Source organism: Lissotriton helveticus, chromosome 1_2 (assembly GCF_964261635.1).
Source record: "Lissotriton helveticus chromosome 1_2, aLisHel1.1, whole genome shotgun sequence".
NCBI classification, from domain to species: Eukaryota; Metazoa; Chordata; class Amphibia; order Caudata; family Salamandridae; genus Lissotriton; species Lissotriton helveticus.
In genome coordinates, this window is record NC_136058.1 from 432,719,460 (window position 1) to 432,736,779 (window position 17,320).

The following is a 17,320-nucleotide window of genomic DNA, read 5'->3' on the forward strand; positions in this document are numbered from 1 at the left end:
GATCAAGGGATGTCATGCTCGATTGTTGCCAGAAACTACTCGCCCCTTGGTTAGATTAGGGGGCTTATGGTAGCACTGTGAGCTAGCTGGTCTAAAGACTAACATATCCTTTGGGGATGTCTGGAATCAGTCTGGGCACCAATCCATTAGTTTATGTTGCCCAAACCCGCAGATCCTATGTATCTTTAGGAACTACATGACATGGCGCCACCAACGTTGGTTTGGTTCTTATTTAAGGGTCAAATCTGAGTAGTTCAGTCGTGCTTTCTCAGAGATCCCTACTCCCATTTAACCAGAGACGTCTGAAGTGGGAAGGGAAAATCCACCAGAGCCGAGCAGGTATATCCTATGTATTGGCTGTAGGTTTGTTCAAGCTTCAAGGATTATGGTTCCCCACAGTGTGCAAACTTTTTCTTTTTTTCTTAATACTTCCTCTCATAATGTCTATCAAAAGAGACGCTGGTAGGAGTGGTGCTAGTTCAGAGGAAGCTGAGCAGGAAGGTGCTCTTAACCTTTCAGAAAATTGCAGACATGCACTTGCTATGAAACCAGTCGAGTATAGCCTCTCATAAGTAAGTGGGACGTTTACCTTCATGATTGAGGCACACGAGGCATTCAGGACAGAGGCATTCTATTCTTGAATGAATTTCCACCTGCAGATGCACCCCACATTTATTTCATACTTACATTCCAGACAAGACACCTAGGAAATGCTCTCCATACGAGGACATAGAAGACCCGTTAACTTAACAAGAACATATTAATTGGTTTAAAGGCGCCCTCCCCCACACCACAGAGAATGTGATACTCAGTCCACTCAACAGAGAAAGAGTGACTTCGCCGGTCCTAGCTGCTTACAACCGCATCCAGAGATTGATACATTGCCAGCAGCAGAATAACATACACCTTACAAAGAGATAGTAAAACTAGACAGAAACCTTACACAGTTCGTAATGCGAACACTTACAATTCAACCTTCAAGGGTCACTCAAGCTGGAAAACCGCAAGGGACTTTGAAAAAACTCAGCCAATAAACTCTGAACGTGATTATGGAACGGATGTCCAGTACGCATGGGCAAATGACATTCTGGATAGTACAGAAAATAGCACAGCTTGAGGTAGTGTTTCCCCACACAGGTCAGCAGGAAAAAAAAGAATACTAACAATTTGCTTGCCAACGGGATAGCTCCCCCAATAGAGGATTGTTATTGTGGGGTACACTTTTTGCTGCAGTTTATACCGGTATTCATGGTACCCCTCAATAGCAGTGATACTAGAGGTATTGAAACAAATACTGAATGAGTATGGGGCAGAACCTGCCCTGGACTTTGGGATGAAATTGATAGGCAATTTTGCCCACGTATCAACAATTATGTTAGGTAACATAAAAGGGGAGGCAGCAACAGTGGCTATACACCAACGCCTGAGGGCAGTCAGTGCTGCAGAACAGGAGCGAGAACTACCTAAGATTATTGTAGAAACCTATGCTTCGCTGGGTAGAGATAATTCCGGAGCTAGACCTGGAAAACCACAATTAACGAGCAATCCTAAAAAGGATAACTCTAAATAAGCACCCAATTTTTCTTAAAAGAAATGGGATAACACACAATCAAAAAATCATAAGCAGAATGCATCACGGTGTGGGCCTCCTCAACAGAAGCCCTAAGATAGAAAATGTAATCTTAGAAAACCCAATGATATTAACCTGACATGTATCAGGTTACTGATACATGTTCCTCTTGTTCCTTTCAGGGTTCACAAAAAAATGAGGAGAGGAAAGGACAGTCAGAACATAGATCAGAAGAGCGAGCCAAGTCAAGAGACACACATCGCACTTCAGACCACAATATCAAACAAGAAGCTAAATGCAAAAGTAAACCTCAATAAAAAAAAAAAAGAAGGTAGCTGGCCTTAAAATAAGAAATGCCAGGCTACTGAGGACTCTGCTACTGAACGGGGAATGGGCTCTGCCGATGCTAGACAGCTCAGCAAAAATAACAATAGCTCGCCAGAACCTGATGGAATTTCTGGAAACAACAGCATTGAATAAGCATATCACGGTGGAAACACAGTTCAAGTGGACCCCTATGGGTGGCAAAATACATGCTGCAGCCCATGGAGACCCCTGCTGCACCTAGGCCCTGGGTCCCTTAGTACCATACACTAGGGACTTACAAGGGTATATCAGTAGCCAATTGTGGATGTACATGAGTTAGAGAGAAAGCACAGTAACTGGGGTCCTGGCTAGCAGGATCACAGTCAGTCTAGGTGGAAAACAGACTGACACATCATGTAATCATGAAAGCAGATCCTAATTTTCATTATGGTGTAAGTGTTTTTGAGAAATTAAAGATCAAAATGTATGTATATTTAAAATCATGGTTAAGTCTCGGATCCACCAAAAAGGATCGGCGATGTCAAGCATGTGTTGTGATTGGCTGGCGGCAACCTGAAGAACCATCTTAGAACTCTGGACTCCGTCCCTGAGTGCAACAAAATAAAATAAAATATATTTTAATTTAAGGGGCAGTGCTGGATCCACCACAAGACCCAGCGTGCCCCCCGTGGAATCTCATGTGCAACAAAATTTATGGAAAAGGGGCTTGGCAACAACCCCACACCATGCACAGTGATGGACATCTTAGTTTACATTTAAAAAACACATAGAAATCCCCTGACAAAAACAAAGTTCAAAGGCACTTTATAGCTAGGAGAAAATGTAAGTTAAAACATAGTAGTAGTTTTATTTTGTATGTAATTATTAACATCAATATATAAGTCTGACAATAAAACAGTAAAATGAATTAGAAGCAACAGTATTCAGCAAATACCAATTCTTATGTCCATTTCTTGTCGCTCAGTCTTGAGTCCATCGTGTCCACCAATCTCTGAGCCCCTGACTCCCTTTCACTGTGACATATAATAAACATAAAGTAAATGTTTCTAATTAAGCTGAGTCTTGGATTCCAATGTATTCCATAATATTTTGATAAATGTGCCTAAACCAGCTTGTACTGTTACTTCGCCTGAGTTGGAGCAAAGTGTTAGTACCTCCTTGAAGGTATATGTGCCTTTTAATAAACACGGGTTTCAGTAAAATGCGGCGAGGGAACCCAAATTCTGAACAGGAACAAAACAAATGGATGAGTTTTAGGGGAACACTTGTACTGTTTCTCCAATAGGATCTGTATTCATGTATTAGGAAAGTCATGAATCTTACCAGCAGAATATTACTCCTACAAGGCTTACTCAGCAACTCTTTTAAAGTAACAAAACTTCTGAAATTCACCAGTTGTAGTTATTTCAAGTAACTATAACATGTACCCTAAAGTCAGCTGGTGCCCTTGCCATGCCCTGCTTCTAACCACACATGCTGCATCATTCATGACATGTTCAGTGGCTGCATTGATAACATCCCTAATGACACCTGAAATTACCTCATTGATAACAACACTGTCCACAAAAGTGCCCCAGCCCTTAGAAATGACTGCTGGTGCTGAGCCCTGGCAAGATTGCAAGTAGCGCAGACTGAGGCTCAGCCCTGCTCATCATGGGAGCCTGTAACGCACAGTCTTGGCGACCAAACTGGAGAAAGCATCTGAGTGATGGTATTGGTGAAGGTGCACCATGGTGTGACCAGAAGTGTGGGTCTTTGTTCGCCCGTGGTATCGCAGGGAAGGAGGGATCATGGTGTGACCAGAAGTGTGGGTCTTTGTTCTCCCGTGGTATCGCAGGGAAGGAGGGATCATGGTGTGACCAGAAGTGTGGGTCTTTGTTCGCCCGTGGTATCGCAAGGAAGGAGGGATCATGGTGTGACCAGAAGTGTGGGTCTTTGTTCACCCGTGGTATCGCAAGGAAGGAGGAATCATGGTGTGACCAGAAGTGTGGGGCTTTGTTCGCCCGTGGTATCGCAAGGAAGGAGGGATCATGGTGTGCCCAGAAGTGTGGGTCTTTGTTCGCCCGTGGTATCGCAAGGAAGGAGGGATCATGGTGTGACCAGAAGTGTGGGTCTTTGTTCGCCCGTGGTATTGCAGGGAAGGAGGGATCAAGGTGTGACCAGAAGTGTGGGTCTTTGTTCGCCCGTGGTATCGCAAGGAAGGAGGGATCAAGGTGTGACCAGAAGTGTGGGTCTTTGTTCGCCCGTGGTATCGCAAGGACGGAGGGATCAAGGTGTGACCAGAAGTGTGGGTCTTTGTTTGCCCGTGGTATCGCAGGGAAGGAGGGATCATGGTGTGACCAGAAGTGTGGGTCTTTGTTCGCCCGTGGTATCGCAAGGAAGGAGGGATCATGGTGTGACCAGAAGTGTGGGTCTTTGTTCGCCCGTGGTATCGCAGGGAAGGAGGGATCAAGGTGTGACCAGAAGTGTGGGTCTTTGTTCGCCCATGGTATCACAAGGACGGAGGGATCTAGGTGTGACCAGAAGTGTGGGTCTTTGTTCGCCCGTGGTATCGCAAGAAAGGAGGGATCATGGTGTAACCAGAGGTGTGGGTCTTTGTTCGCCCGTGGTATCGCAAGGAAGGAGGGATCATGGTGTGACCAGAAGTGTGGGTCTTTGTTCGCCCGTGGTATCGCAAGGAAGGAGGGATCATGGTGTGACCAGAAGTGTGGGTCTTTGTTCGCCCGTGGTATCGCAGGGAAGGAGGGATCATGGTGTGACCAGAAGTGTGGGTCTTTGTTCGCCCATGGTATCGCAAGGACGGAGGGATCAAGGTGTGACCAGAAGTGTGGGTCTATGTTCGCCCGTGGTATCGCAGGGAAGGAGGGATCAAGGTGTGACCAGAAGTGTGGGTCTTTGTTCGCCCATGGTATCGCAAGGACGGAGGTGTCAAGGTGTGACCAGAAGTGTGGGTCTTTGTTCGCCCGTGGTATCGCAAGGAAGGAGGGATCATGGTGTGACCAGAAGTGTGGGTCTTTGTTCGACCATGGTATCGCAAGGACGGAGGGCTCAAGGTGTGACCAGAAGTGTGGGTCTTTGTTCGCCCGTGGTATCGCAAGGAAGGAGGGATCAAGGTGTGACCAGAAGTGTGGGTCTTTGTTCGCCCGTGGTATCGCAAGGACGGAGGGATCAAGGTGTGACCAGAAGTGTGGGTCTTTGTTCGCCCATGGTATCGCAAGGACGGAGGGATCAAGGTGTGACCAGAAGTGTGGGTCTTTGTTCGCCCGTGGTATCGCAAGGAAGGAGGGATCAAGGTGTGACCAGAAGTGTGGGTCTTTGTTCGCCCGTGGTATCGCAAGGAAGGAGGGATCAAGGTGTGACCAGAAGTGTGGGTCTTTGTTCGCCCGTGGGATCGCAAGGAAGGAGGGATCATGGTGGGATCATGGTGTGACCAGAAGTGTGGGTCTTTGTTCACCCGTGGTATCGCAAGGAAGGAGGAATCATGGTGTGACCAGAAGTGTGGGGCTTTGTTCGCCCGTGGTATCGCAAGGAAGGAGGGATCATGGTGTGCCCAGAAGTGTGGGTCTTTGTTCGCCCGTGGTATCGCAAGGAAGGAGGGATCATGGTGTGACCAGAAGTGTGGGTCTTTGTTCGCCCGTGGTATCGCAAGGAAGGAGGGATCATGGTGTGACCAGAAGTGTGGGTCTTTGTTCGCCCGTGGTATCGCAAGGAAGGAGGGATCATGGTGTGACCAGAAGTGTGGGTCTTTGTTCGCCCGTGGTATCGCAAAGAAGGAGGGATCATGGTGTGACCAGAAGTGTGGGTCTTTGTTCGCCCGTGGTATTGCAGGGAAGGAGGGATCAAGGTGTGACCAGAAGTGTGGGTCTTTGTTCGCCCGTGGTATCGCAAGGAAGGAGGGATCAAGGTGTGACCAGAAGTGTGGGTCTTTGTTCGCCCGTGGTATCGCAAGGACGGAGGGATCAAGGTGTGACCAGAAGTGTGGGTCTTTGTTTGCCCGTGGTATCGCAGGGAAGGAGGGATCATGGTGTGACCAGAAGTGTGGGTCTTTGTTCGCCCGTGGTATCGCAAGGAAGGAGGGATCATGGTGTGACCAGAAGTGTGGGTCTTTGTTCGCCCGTGGTATCGCAGGGAAGGAGGGATCAAGGTGTGACCAGAAGTGTGGGTCTTTGTTCGCCCATGGTATCACAAGGACGGAGGGATCTAGGTGTGACCAGAAGTGTGGGTCTTTGTTCGCCCGTGGTATCGCAAGAAAGGAGGGATCATGGTGTAACCAGAGGTGTGGGTCTTTGTTCGCCCGTGGTATCGCAAGGAAGGAGGGATCATGGTGTGACCAGAAGTGTGGGTCTTTGTTCGCCCGTGGTATCGCAAGGAAGGAGGGATCATGGTGTGACCAGAAGTGTGGGTCTTTGTTCGCCCGTGGTATCGCAGGGAAGGAGGGATCATGGTGTGACCAGAAGTGTGGGTCTTTGTTCGCCCATGGTATCGCAAGGACGGAGGGATCAAGGTGTGACCAGAAGTGTGGGTCTATGTTCGCCCGTGGTATCGCAGGGAAGGAGGGATCAAGGTGTGACCAGAAGTGTGGGTCTTTGTTCGCCCATGGTATCGCAAGGACGGAGGTGTCAAGGTGTGACCAGAAGTGTGGGTCTTTGTTCGCCCGTGGTATCGCAAGGAAGGAGGGATCATGGTGTGACCAGAAGTGTGGGTCTTTGTTCGACCATGGTATCGCAAGGACGGAGGGCTCAAGGTGTGACCAGAAGTGTGGGTCTTTGTTCGCCCGTGGTATCGCAAGGAAGGAGGGATCAAGGTGTGACCAGAAGTGTGGGTCTTTGTTCGCCCGTGGTATCGCAAGGACGGAGGGATCAAGGTGTGACCAGAAGTGTGGGTCTTTGTTCGCCCATGGTATCGCAAGGACGGAGGGATCAAGGTGTGACCAGAAGTGTGGGTCTTTGTTCGCCCGTGGTATCGCAAGGAAGGAGGGATCAAGGTGTGACCAGAAGTGTGGGTCTTTGTTCGCCCGTGGTATCGCAAGGAAGGAGGGATCAAGGTGTGACCAGAAGTGTGGGTCTTTGTTCGCCCGTGGGATCGCAAGGAAGGAGGGATCATGGTGGGATCATGGTGTAACCAGAAGTGTGGGTCTTTGTTCGCCCGTGGTATCGCAGGGAAGGAGGGATCATGGTGTGACCAGAAGTGTGGGTCTTTGTTCGCCCATGGTATCGCAAGGACGGAGGGATCAAGGTGTGACCAGAAGTGTGGGTCTTTGTTCGCCCGTGGTATCGCAAGGAAGGAGGGATCATGGTGTAACCAGAAGTGTGGGTCTTTGTTCGCCCATGGTATCGCAAGGACGGAGGGATCAAGGTGTGACCAGAAGTGTGGGTCTTTGTTCGCCCGTGGCATCGCAGGGAAGGAGGGATCAAGGAGTGACCAGAAGTGTGGGTCTTTGTTCGCCCGTGGTATCGCAGGGAAGTAGCAGTTTGTTATTGCAGTTAATATATATATTTTATTTGCCTCTTTGGAAGTTCTCACACTGAGTCTAAGCAACGCTAGTTTTAATAATATACCTTGTGTTGTTTCAGGGCTGGAGAGAGGCAGAGACAATGAGACGTCATTTGAATTCACTCTCCACACGATGCATGAGTTGACGGCGGTAACATTGGTTCAGCTCTGCCCAGCCTTGCTGACCTCAGCAGGGCTCGAGTGATCTGTTTTTATCGATCTCAACGGAAAGGTCATGATTGAATCCTGGTTTGTAAACAGCTCCCGGCAGGTTAATCATTGTCAATCAATTAAACATTAAGACAGAAGCCCCGCCTCCCTTTTGAAGTCACTCCAGGGGGCTCCAGGGCTGCCTTGAACTGCACCAAAGACAGGCCCCATGTGTGCCCCCCCCCCCCGGGGCCAGGAGAGGGGGACCCCGCAGACAGGGGGACACTGAGAGCCACTCTGGGCACAGGGGGTGAGTGTGGACTCACTGGAGCTGGGACTGTGTGAGTGGACTCAGAAACTGCGCATGCGCATCCGCATGGTGATCCTTGACCCCAGGCCACTGCTGCAGACCGTGAAGACCAAGAGCCCTGTGCAGGGGTGAGTGCAGCGCCATCACTGTCTGTGTTCATGGGATTTCAGAGCACCAGAGAGAGGTGAACCAGACCCAGGCTGAGGGGGGTCACTGGACACCGGGGGGGGCAGAGGGGAAGGGTTCTATGGCCCCCTTGGGGGGGTGGAGAGGTGAGGGACTCTATGGGGCCCCTGGGGGGGGGAGGAGGGGAGGTCAGAGGTAAAGCTGTGTGTGACCTCAGGGTGTAGAGGGACAGAGGGTGATGTGGGGAGCAGGAGTGGACGGTGCAGAGGTAAAGCTGTGTGTGACCTCAGGGTGGAGAGGGGCAGAGGGTGATCTGGGGAGCAGGAGAGGGCGGTGCAGAGGTAAAGCTGTGTGTGACCTCAGGGTGCAGAGGGGCAGACGGTGATCTGGGGAGCAGGAGGGGCGGTGCAGAGGTAAAGCTGTGTGTGACCTCAGGGTGGAGAGGGGCAGAGGGTGATCTGGGGAGCAGGAGGGGCAGTGCAGAGGTAAAGCTGTGTGTGACCTCAGGGTGGAGAGGGGCAGAGGGTGATCTGGGGAGCAGGAGAGGGCGGTGCAGAGGTAAAGCTGTGTGTGACCTCAGGGTGGAGAGGGGCAGAGGGTGATCTGGGTAGCAGGAGGGGCAGTGCAAAGGTAAAGCTGTGTGTGACCTCAGGGTGGAGAGGGGCAGAGGGTGAGCTGGGGAGCAGGAGGGGCGGTGCAGAGGTAAAGCTGTGTGTGACCTCATGGTGCAGATGGTGATCTGAGGAGCTGGTGGGCGGTGCAGAGGTAAAACCTATGGAGGCACCCTTGGTAATTATGTGCACCAATCATGTCCTACTACCAATTACATGCAAGTACGTTAGTTTACCCAATATTCTTATCAATCCTAGGTGGCCTCTCCACCTCACTCCACGCTCTAGTCCTAAGGAAGACCCCACGGTAAGCTGGAACAATACCTACATCATCTGGGGGTCGAAACGTCGACTTTTTACGCCATCACCTACCCATGAACAACAGCTTATTGTTACTGTGTTAGACTGTATGGGATAGGTCATCAAGTATTATCTATTTGGCTTAAACATGCCTATGTGATGTCAACTATTTATATGTGTGACCACATTGTTCTTTGAAACTATTCACTTAACCCCAAACCTTCACAAAACCACTCACGCACCCACCTCCTTTCCTACCACTCTCTGGGCACATTGTTTATGTATGTTTGAATACATTTTGTACATATATATGCATACATGAGGATGTGATTAAACAACATCTGTGTAATTATTTTTGTTTGTAGAACAATGCTAAGTAAGTGTCTGTGTTCTTCTGAAAGTGCATGTACTAGGACCCTCTTCCCTGCAACAGTGATGGTAGTAGGGAGCGCGGGTCGAGGCACAAGTAACTGGCAATGGGATCTCTGGATGTTAGACACTAGTGAGAATAATGGGGCCTGGGCAGGGCAGCACTCTTGGAGGGCTGGGGTTAGTCAATTCTGCTGGGAAAGGTGCCCACCTTGGTACCTCTAGCGGGTGCTAGAAATGCTGTGCTCAGAATCTTTGTCAGTTGCTTGCGGAAGTGCGTGAGCAATATAGCCAAAGGTGGGTAGATAAGGCATCAATGCATCCGACGCACCTCCTCATACCAAAGTGCTTCCTCCTCTGCAGCACCCCATTTGCGTGCTGCTCCAGTCCATGCGTTCACTGGGCGACCTGCTGGTGATCGCCAGTGTAGTGTGATTGCCTGCTTGGCTAACAGCCAGGGCTTGATAACTCTTAGCAAGCAGGCTTCCCAAGTATATATAACTGTGAGACCTGTGACTTCCTGCAGCGCTGCGTGGATGGCACCCCAGTAATGTTGAAGAGCCGAGCCGGACTATAACATGTGTACAAGTGACGCATAAGGTGTGTGCCATCGTGGGCAAGCAAAGTGTGCCTCTGGGAAGAGGCGATGGAGCTGCGCTGATGTTAGATATGCCCGATGTAGGAGGAAGAACTGAATGTTTTTGAAATATGAGTTTCGGGACACCTTCTTTGGGAATTCCAAGTCCTTTTCCCATTCTTTATCAGGAAGCACCCTCGTGAACTCCGACTCCCATTTTTGGCGAAGTGTGTTGAGCGGTGTGGCCGCCAATTCCCGTATGTCTTTGTACAGCCATGTGATAAGATGGTGTCCTGATCCCATGGTCAGCATGGCCTGAAGCACTGTGTGTGTCGTTGGTTCACACCCTGATAGTTCCCAGAGTTACTTGCAGGAGAATATAAGTTGCCTGTGAAGGAGGAACTGGCCCAGAGGGAGCCTGCTCCCCTCAGCCAGACGAGCGAAGGGGAGAAGATGGATCTCCACCTCTAGTAGCGAGCCATTGGTCAAGGCGCGCTGTTCCCTGGCTGTTTAATAACCCTAGCACCAAGGCAAGCTGACCAGGGACAGCAAAGGAGTATAGAGCGGAGGGTTCAGAGAGAAATTATATATCCTAGCCATCGCCACCTGTATGGAACAGAAATAGACGGCGGATTGACAGCAGCTACTGGGGCCCGGTCTCCATGCAGGCCTCCCCAAGTTAGCATCCAGTGAGAGCCATTGGAGTTGTGTCACCAGGAAATATGCCTTGAAGGATGGCGCCCAATGCCTCCCCGATCCGTCGGTAGCTGCATCTTGTCCAAGGCAACTCGCTGACTTCCGGTCTCCCAAATGAGTGAACACAGAGTGCATCCAGCTCTTTAAAGTAAGAGTGAGGTCAGACAAATATAAGATTTGTCAAGTAATATAGAAGGCGGGTATAAATGAATTTTTTTGCCAGGGCGATCTTGTCGATGGGGCCTTTTGGATTTGTCCTCCAGAAGCCTACTTGGGAGCGTGCGCCCATCAGGGCCCTGCTGCGGTTGCCCTCATAAAGGTCGCGAGGATTATGATATAGGTAGACTCCCATGCAGGGAGCATCCACTATGGGGTCATAATGTGCGCGTCATGGTTATGATATTACCCCGCCTAAATATTCTGTGTGCTGGATCTAGGTACAGTTGGGGGAGAGTAGAGAAAGCACTCAAGGCGCACATAGAGACTGTGCAGAATGGAATAGAAAGAGTATAGTCTGGATGTGGGGTGTCAGGACCCCCAAGCATCCGTAAGTTTCCAGTGGTGGACCTAGGGAAGGAAGCGCTCCATCTGTGTGTAGGGCGGGGAGTGCGGAAGGGGAGTGTGGGATCTATCCAAGGATATTTCAAGCACGCAATTGTATTCCCTGCTAATATCCATGGGAATGCTGTATAGTGGGCCAGCGTGCCATAGAGGGTTTCCCGGAATGTGCCCGATCAGTGTTTGGTGCATAGATGCTACACAGGAGTACCGGCTGTCTGTCCAGATGCCCATCAAGGAGGGCGCACCTCCCATCGTCAACCACCCGGTGAGTCACCTTGAATGTGACCCTAGGGCGCATCCACAACATAGCCCTTTGGGAAAATGGCAAATAGGTAGTGGAACAAAGAATCCCTCTCCATCTCTCACATAGGCAGTGCAGCTACTCAGCAGTAAAGTGTGTCTCCTGCAGAAGGACTATTTGCACCTGCAGGTGCTTGATCTAGGAGTAGACAGCATAGCATTTCCAAGCAGCGTGCTTGCCTCAGATGTTGTTGTTGTAGTACTTTATTCGATAAAACATTTATCATAAAAGTATAAGCCTATTTCAAGTACAAACAACCCTTAAAAATTCATACAAAATGGAATGTAAATCACAAATGCAATAAAAGGCATATGTACAATTAAAAGTAAACGGGCCAGGAGGGCCATTAAAAATGGAATAGCAGCAGAGTCGGACACAGATAGCCTAACTTATCTTTTGTTACTCTCGCTCAAATTCATCTTTATCTGTTTTGATCATGTCCGCCAGGCTCTTCCCAAGAATTTTGCAACCCCACACACAATAGACAGTGATGTTACCTCTGTTGTAAGGATGCTGTCTGAAGCCCAACTCCCTGCAAATCGGCCTTAGCCATCGTCTTCTTGCCCCCCTATATGCTCTGCAGGCGAATAGAAAGTGGGCTAAAGACTCTTTGGGGCATGGGCAGCATGGACATTTAGCATAATCAGACAGGGAAGATTTCCACTTCTCAGTGAATGAGTTTAATGGTAGGCTTCTGTAGGAGAGTAGGGTCTGCTATCCTATGGGCACCCCAAATTTTTGCTTTTTGCTTCACTGGTTTTCGACTACTGAGGCTGTGGGCCTGCTGATCAGACCCCCAGCCTGCTGTTCTCTCACTAAATTACTGACACATGTGCTATAGGCACATACCACAATTGGAAATGGACTCCTTGTCAGCCCCTGTATAATGCACTATAGGTGCCCAGGGCATAGGGGCCACCAAGGCCTACCAGGGGCTGCAGCATATCTTTTGCCACCCCTGGCTGGTTCTTAAATTGACACAACTGGCTGATCACTCAGCTGGGGTAAGGTGGTGTAATCACCCCTTGCTTAGATATAGTATACCTATATCTAAACCTATATCTGGACACATATAAACCTGTGAGCCACTCCTATGGAAGGCCTCATCAATCCTGGAGGCAGAGTGCGTGGTTTTATGTGAGATGGAGCTCTAGCATGAGCTGAGCCTGTCTGCAGCTGTCGGGAACAACTCCCTAAGCTGTTTCAGGATAATGCCATACCATATACTCTTAAGTGCCTTATAATCCTCGCGGTTATATAGCAACTTTGGTTTGGCTTTATCAAAACATGTCGTGTAAGGTGTCATACGATTTGGAATACTATCCCCTCGCCAGTTCTGGCGACGGGGATAGCATTCCACCCCTCTAGAGGGGTAGGACATGTTGCTTTACTTAAATGCGGTTAATTTCTACAAAGACCTTAGATCCACAAAATGGATGCCTCTGCCACAGACAAGAGTCTGGACCCCTGCAGCTGACCGAAACTCAGCCAAATGGGGCCTGGACAAAGGGTTTCCTGTCACAGGAGGGTGTCACCGCCCTCCAGACAGGAGATAGTGGATTGTAGCAGGGAGGTTTGAAAGAAACCAGACACTGCTTGGGGCGCACAAGGCTGCCCCTTGCATAATCCGGCCAAACCGGTTCTGGGGCACTCCAGCCCTCGTGCCAGGGAGGCCTGGATCAAAGGAAGGGGGTGTATCCACCCACTTCCTGGGTCCCTCCCATAGGGGGGGACCTAGCAGGTAATCACGCCCCCCAGATTCGAATAAGAGTGGGAGCAGTGCCAATGCACATCAGATTATCCTGATGAAACATAAGAAACGAAACTCTGGACCCTTCGACATCCTACTCAACGTGGAAGCCCGAAGAATCTCCCTTGTGGTCAAGGAGTGACCACCCTGTGCAAACAGGCACCATCCAGCCATCGACGTCTGCTTTGTCACAGTTCCCGCCGGAACTCGAGCGACAGAGATCAACGAGATCAAGCTTGCCTGCCTTCCAACAGCCCGATCCACAGTCCCTGCAGAGCTGAGACCCGTGGAGGCGACCGGAAGCGTGGGGCACGCCATCTTGAAAAGACCACGAGACGCTGACCGTGCAGCTCACGAGTGAACCTCGAAGCTGTACACCGGGGTTTGAGAAGCCCCAACCCTGAGCCACTCTTGCACCGAAGTTCAGCCCTCCACACTCGACGAGTGCTGCGTGGGGCCCTTCTGCTCCATTTGGCTCAACGCATTGGCCCGGTCACTTGCCAGCCAGCTAGTGGCCCCTGTGCCGACGAACTTTGAAATTCAACCTGTGAATCTGGTTGCTCTAGATCTGCACCAGCTCCCCTGAAAAGGAACCCCCACTCTGACCCTCCTGGTTCGAGTGAGAAGCAATCTCCCGGTTCCGCGTGGATTGCTTTTGCCAAGTGTTGTTTGCTCCAATCTTGAAGCCGACAGCGCCGACGGCGAGAGCCTGCGTGGGACAGATCGTGACCCGCTCCTGGACGTCGCAGATGCCCCAGAGCCCACGTGACAGCGGAGAGAAGCTCCTCGACGACCACCTGATTGCGCCCGACATTGCCTGGTTCCGTCCTGGTTCCACCCTGGTCACTGCTGAGTGACCCAGACTCTGTCCCCTCTGCTTTCAGGTACTTTTCGACTTGAGTCCACCCTTGGACTCCACCGGACACTTCTCTTTCACCCCGCCTGCAGCCCTTTCAGCTCCAAGCACCAAGAGCCTGCGTGACGAAACCCGACTCAACTTCAACCCTGTGCACCCGCTTCCTGTGGGTGAGGTAACTTTGCTCCGCCGGTGTTCCCACACTGGTACACATCTCTAGGGTCTGTGTATTAAGTTTTGTTCCTCTAGGTTCAGCGGAAGTGTCCTTAAACTCTAACTTTACAACTTTTACGCACCATTGGTTAACATTGGTGCACGCGTGCGCTTTCCGCACTGCACCCGAATCCCGTGGGCCTCTCCCGACTTCAGCATTGCTTGTCCCGACTGCTCCCAGCGATTCCCTAGGCCCTAGGCCTAACCACTGTTCGATTGGTATCTCTTATACCACTTGTTTAGTATATGGTTTGAGTGGCCACCCGCCCTCATCCATAATTGTGCAACTTTATATGTTTAAACTGTGCTTTTGATTTAACGCTTGTGCCCCTTTATTCATAAAGAATACTGGGGATTGTTGTTAGTAATAAACACATATATTTTTATAATATATACTTGTGTGGTGTCCTTTCATTTGATATTACAGGATTGTATGTGGTAAAACAGCTCGCTTAACACGACCTCTTAAGTTAAGCCTTTAGGCTGCTTAGTCCATGCTACCCCTAGGATAGCTTGTCTAATAAGGTTGACTTACAACCAGACACCATAAGGGATTGTTTGGTCTGATAGCAGGTGGTTCCAGAATTGGAAACATCACCTATCAGGCCAACTTCTCACATTGGTGAGCAGCGGTGCGGATTTGAGCTTGCTGTTGTTTTACCATTGCAATCTTTTTATCAAATTGAAAGATCACATCAAGTACCTCTAGGTACATATAAATCAAAAGCTTAGCATATTAAGTTCTACTGAACTTAGTAGTTGTAGATTAAAGGGATTAGCACACCCTGACTACAACTCACTAGCAAGGTACAGTAGGAAAACACTTAGTGTAGGTAGGTGCATCACTTACACCACACTAGAGTCATGTCTGACACAGGAATAGCCTCAGGGTCTGCTCCTGCGACAGTTGACCTTACCAAGGCAACTTCCAGCTATGACAAATTAACCCGAAAGGACTTGATTGCCTTGTGCATCTCAAGAGGGTTAAAAAGGGGCAGAAGTCCCACCTGTCCTATCCTGATAGCCATTCTAGAACAGGATGACTTAGAGAAGGCGAATGAAGTTCCCTTAGAGTCAGGAGATGGAGTGAACCCCCCTGTAACTGATACCACTCCAGAGGAAGAGGAGGAGGAGGAGGACTCAGATGTAGAGGACCCAGAAGATCAGGATCAGAGGGGTAGCCTGGTCCAAGTTGCCAGGCTTAACCAGGCCAACTTAGACCTACTGGGGAATGGAGAGGGCCCAACCTCCCCAGATCCCACCATATCATTCTCCCAGGCAACAGAAGAGTGAGATCTCCCTCAGGGGACTCTCATATTTCTAGTGTCTCAAGAGAATCTCAGAGAGGCATGACTGCTTCTCAGAGGATAGAGCATAGGGCCAGAATGAGGGCTGTCAAACTCCAAATAGAGAGGGAGGAGGTAGCCTTGGCTCAAGCTAGACTTGCCTTGGCAAGAGAGCAAAAATTGTGTGGCTTAGATGCCACTGGTGGCAGCAATATTCCTAGAGAAAAAGACAGGAGCTATGATAATAGAAACCTGACAAAAAATTGTGCCCCCCTACAAGGAAGGGGATGACATCCACAAATGGATGACTGCTCTGGAGAGAGCCTGCATGGTACAGCAGGTTCCTCAGGATCAGTGGGCTGCAATTTTATGGTACTCCTTTTCTGAGAAAGGGAGGGACAGGCTCCTCACAGTTAGACCTGAGGATGCCAAAAACTACTCTGTCTTGAAGAGTGCTCTTATTGAAGGGTTTGGCCTAACCACTGAGCAATACAGGTTGTTGTTCAGAGACACCCAAAAAGCACAGACTCAAGACTGGACTGATTTCGTTGAGTGTGCCACTAAGGCTCTGGAGGGTTGGTTGCAGGGAAGTAAAGTTTCAGACTATACAGGATTGTACAATATTATAATGAGAGAACAGATCCTTAATAACTGTACAAACCAGCTGTTGCATCAATACCTTATTGACTCTGATCTGACCTCTCCCCAAGAATTGGGAAAGAAGGCGGACAAATGGGTCAGAACAAGGATTAAGCAGAAACCCCAGAACCAAGGTGGTGACCAGAAGAAAACAGACCAGAAGGGTGGAAATCAGAAAGATAAAGAAAAAGACCAGAAGTCTTCAGGCCCCCAAACTAATAGTAAGGAGGGTGGTTCTCAAAATGGAAACAAGAAGAAGAAGAATAATGGCCCAAAGAAACCTTGGTGTAATACCTGCAAATCAGTTTCACACTGGGGCAGTGAATGCACTAAGACAAATCCAGTCCCCACCACTGCAGCTCCTAAAGCAACTGCAACCCCTAGTCCAGTAAGCAGTGGTGGAACACAGTCCAAGGGTGTAGCAGGGTTGACCCTGGGTATTGAAGTAGGATCTGGCCTAGTCAGAACCCCTACTCAGGCAGTTCTCCTATATGATGTGGACCTAGCTTTGTCCACTACAGTGAGTCCCAGTAACCTGGGCAAATATAGGCAGACGCCTTTAATCAATGAGAAACTGGCTCAGGCCTACAGGGACACATGTGCCAGTGTCACAATGGTGACACCTGACTTTGTGGACCCTGGACAAATTGTACTAGGTGAAAGTTACCTAGTGACCAATGCAAGCAACTCCACTACTTCCCATAGTGTGGCAGTTGTGAACTTCTCCTGGGGAGGGGTAGATGGCCTAAAGAAAGTTGTTGTGAGTGCAGACCTCCCAGTAGACTGTCTGTTAGGCAATGATCTTGAAAGCTCAGTTTGGTCAGAAGTGGAGTACAGGACTCATGCAGAAATGCTAGGGATTTCAGCTCATGTCCTTGCAGTGACAATGTCTCAGGCTAAGAAGTGCCTTCCTGAACCAGTGGTGGATCTTGAAACAATAGACCAACCACAACCCAAGAGGAGGAGCAAGAAAGGAAAGGCTGAGCCTTCCACCTTGCCCCAGGTTGAGGATCAAGTTTCAGAGGAAACTGATTCTGCAGTCCAAGAGGAGACTGTCTCTGAGGAACTTGAACCTGACCAGGTTGAGTTTCTGGGGACAGGGGGACCCTCAAGGGCAGACCTGAGGCAGGCTCAATTAGATTGCCCTTCCCTTGAACCCCTCAGACAGCAGGCTGCTGCTGAGGC

The 17,320-nt window shown here is 49.7% G+C and overlaps 1 protein-coding gene across 2 annotated transcripts in view; it reads left to right on the forward strand.

The window, feature by feature from the left end:
* The window catches only part of LOC144807652 (uncharacterized), a 166,742-nt gene extending 158,679 nt beyond the window's left edge, over positions 1–8,063 (forward strand). For both annotated transcript variants that reach the window (XR_013606374.1, XR_013606372.1), the window contains exon 3: positions 7,471–8,063. The gene's annotated coding sequence lies outside the window, so the exon portion shown is untranslated. The remainder of the gene's footprint in view (positions 1–7,470) is intronic.
* Positions 8,064–17,320: the final 9,257 nt, after the last annotated feature.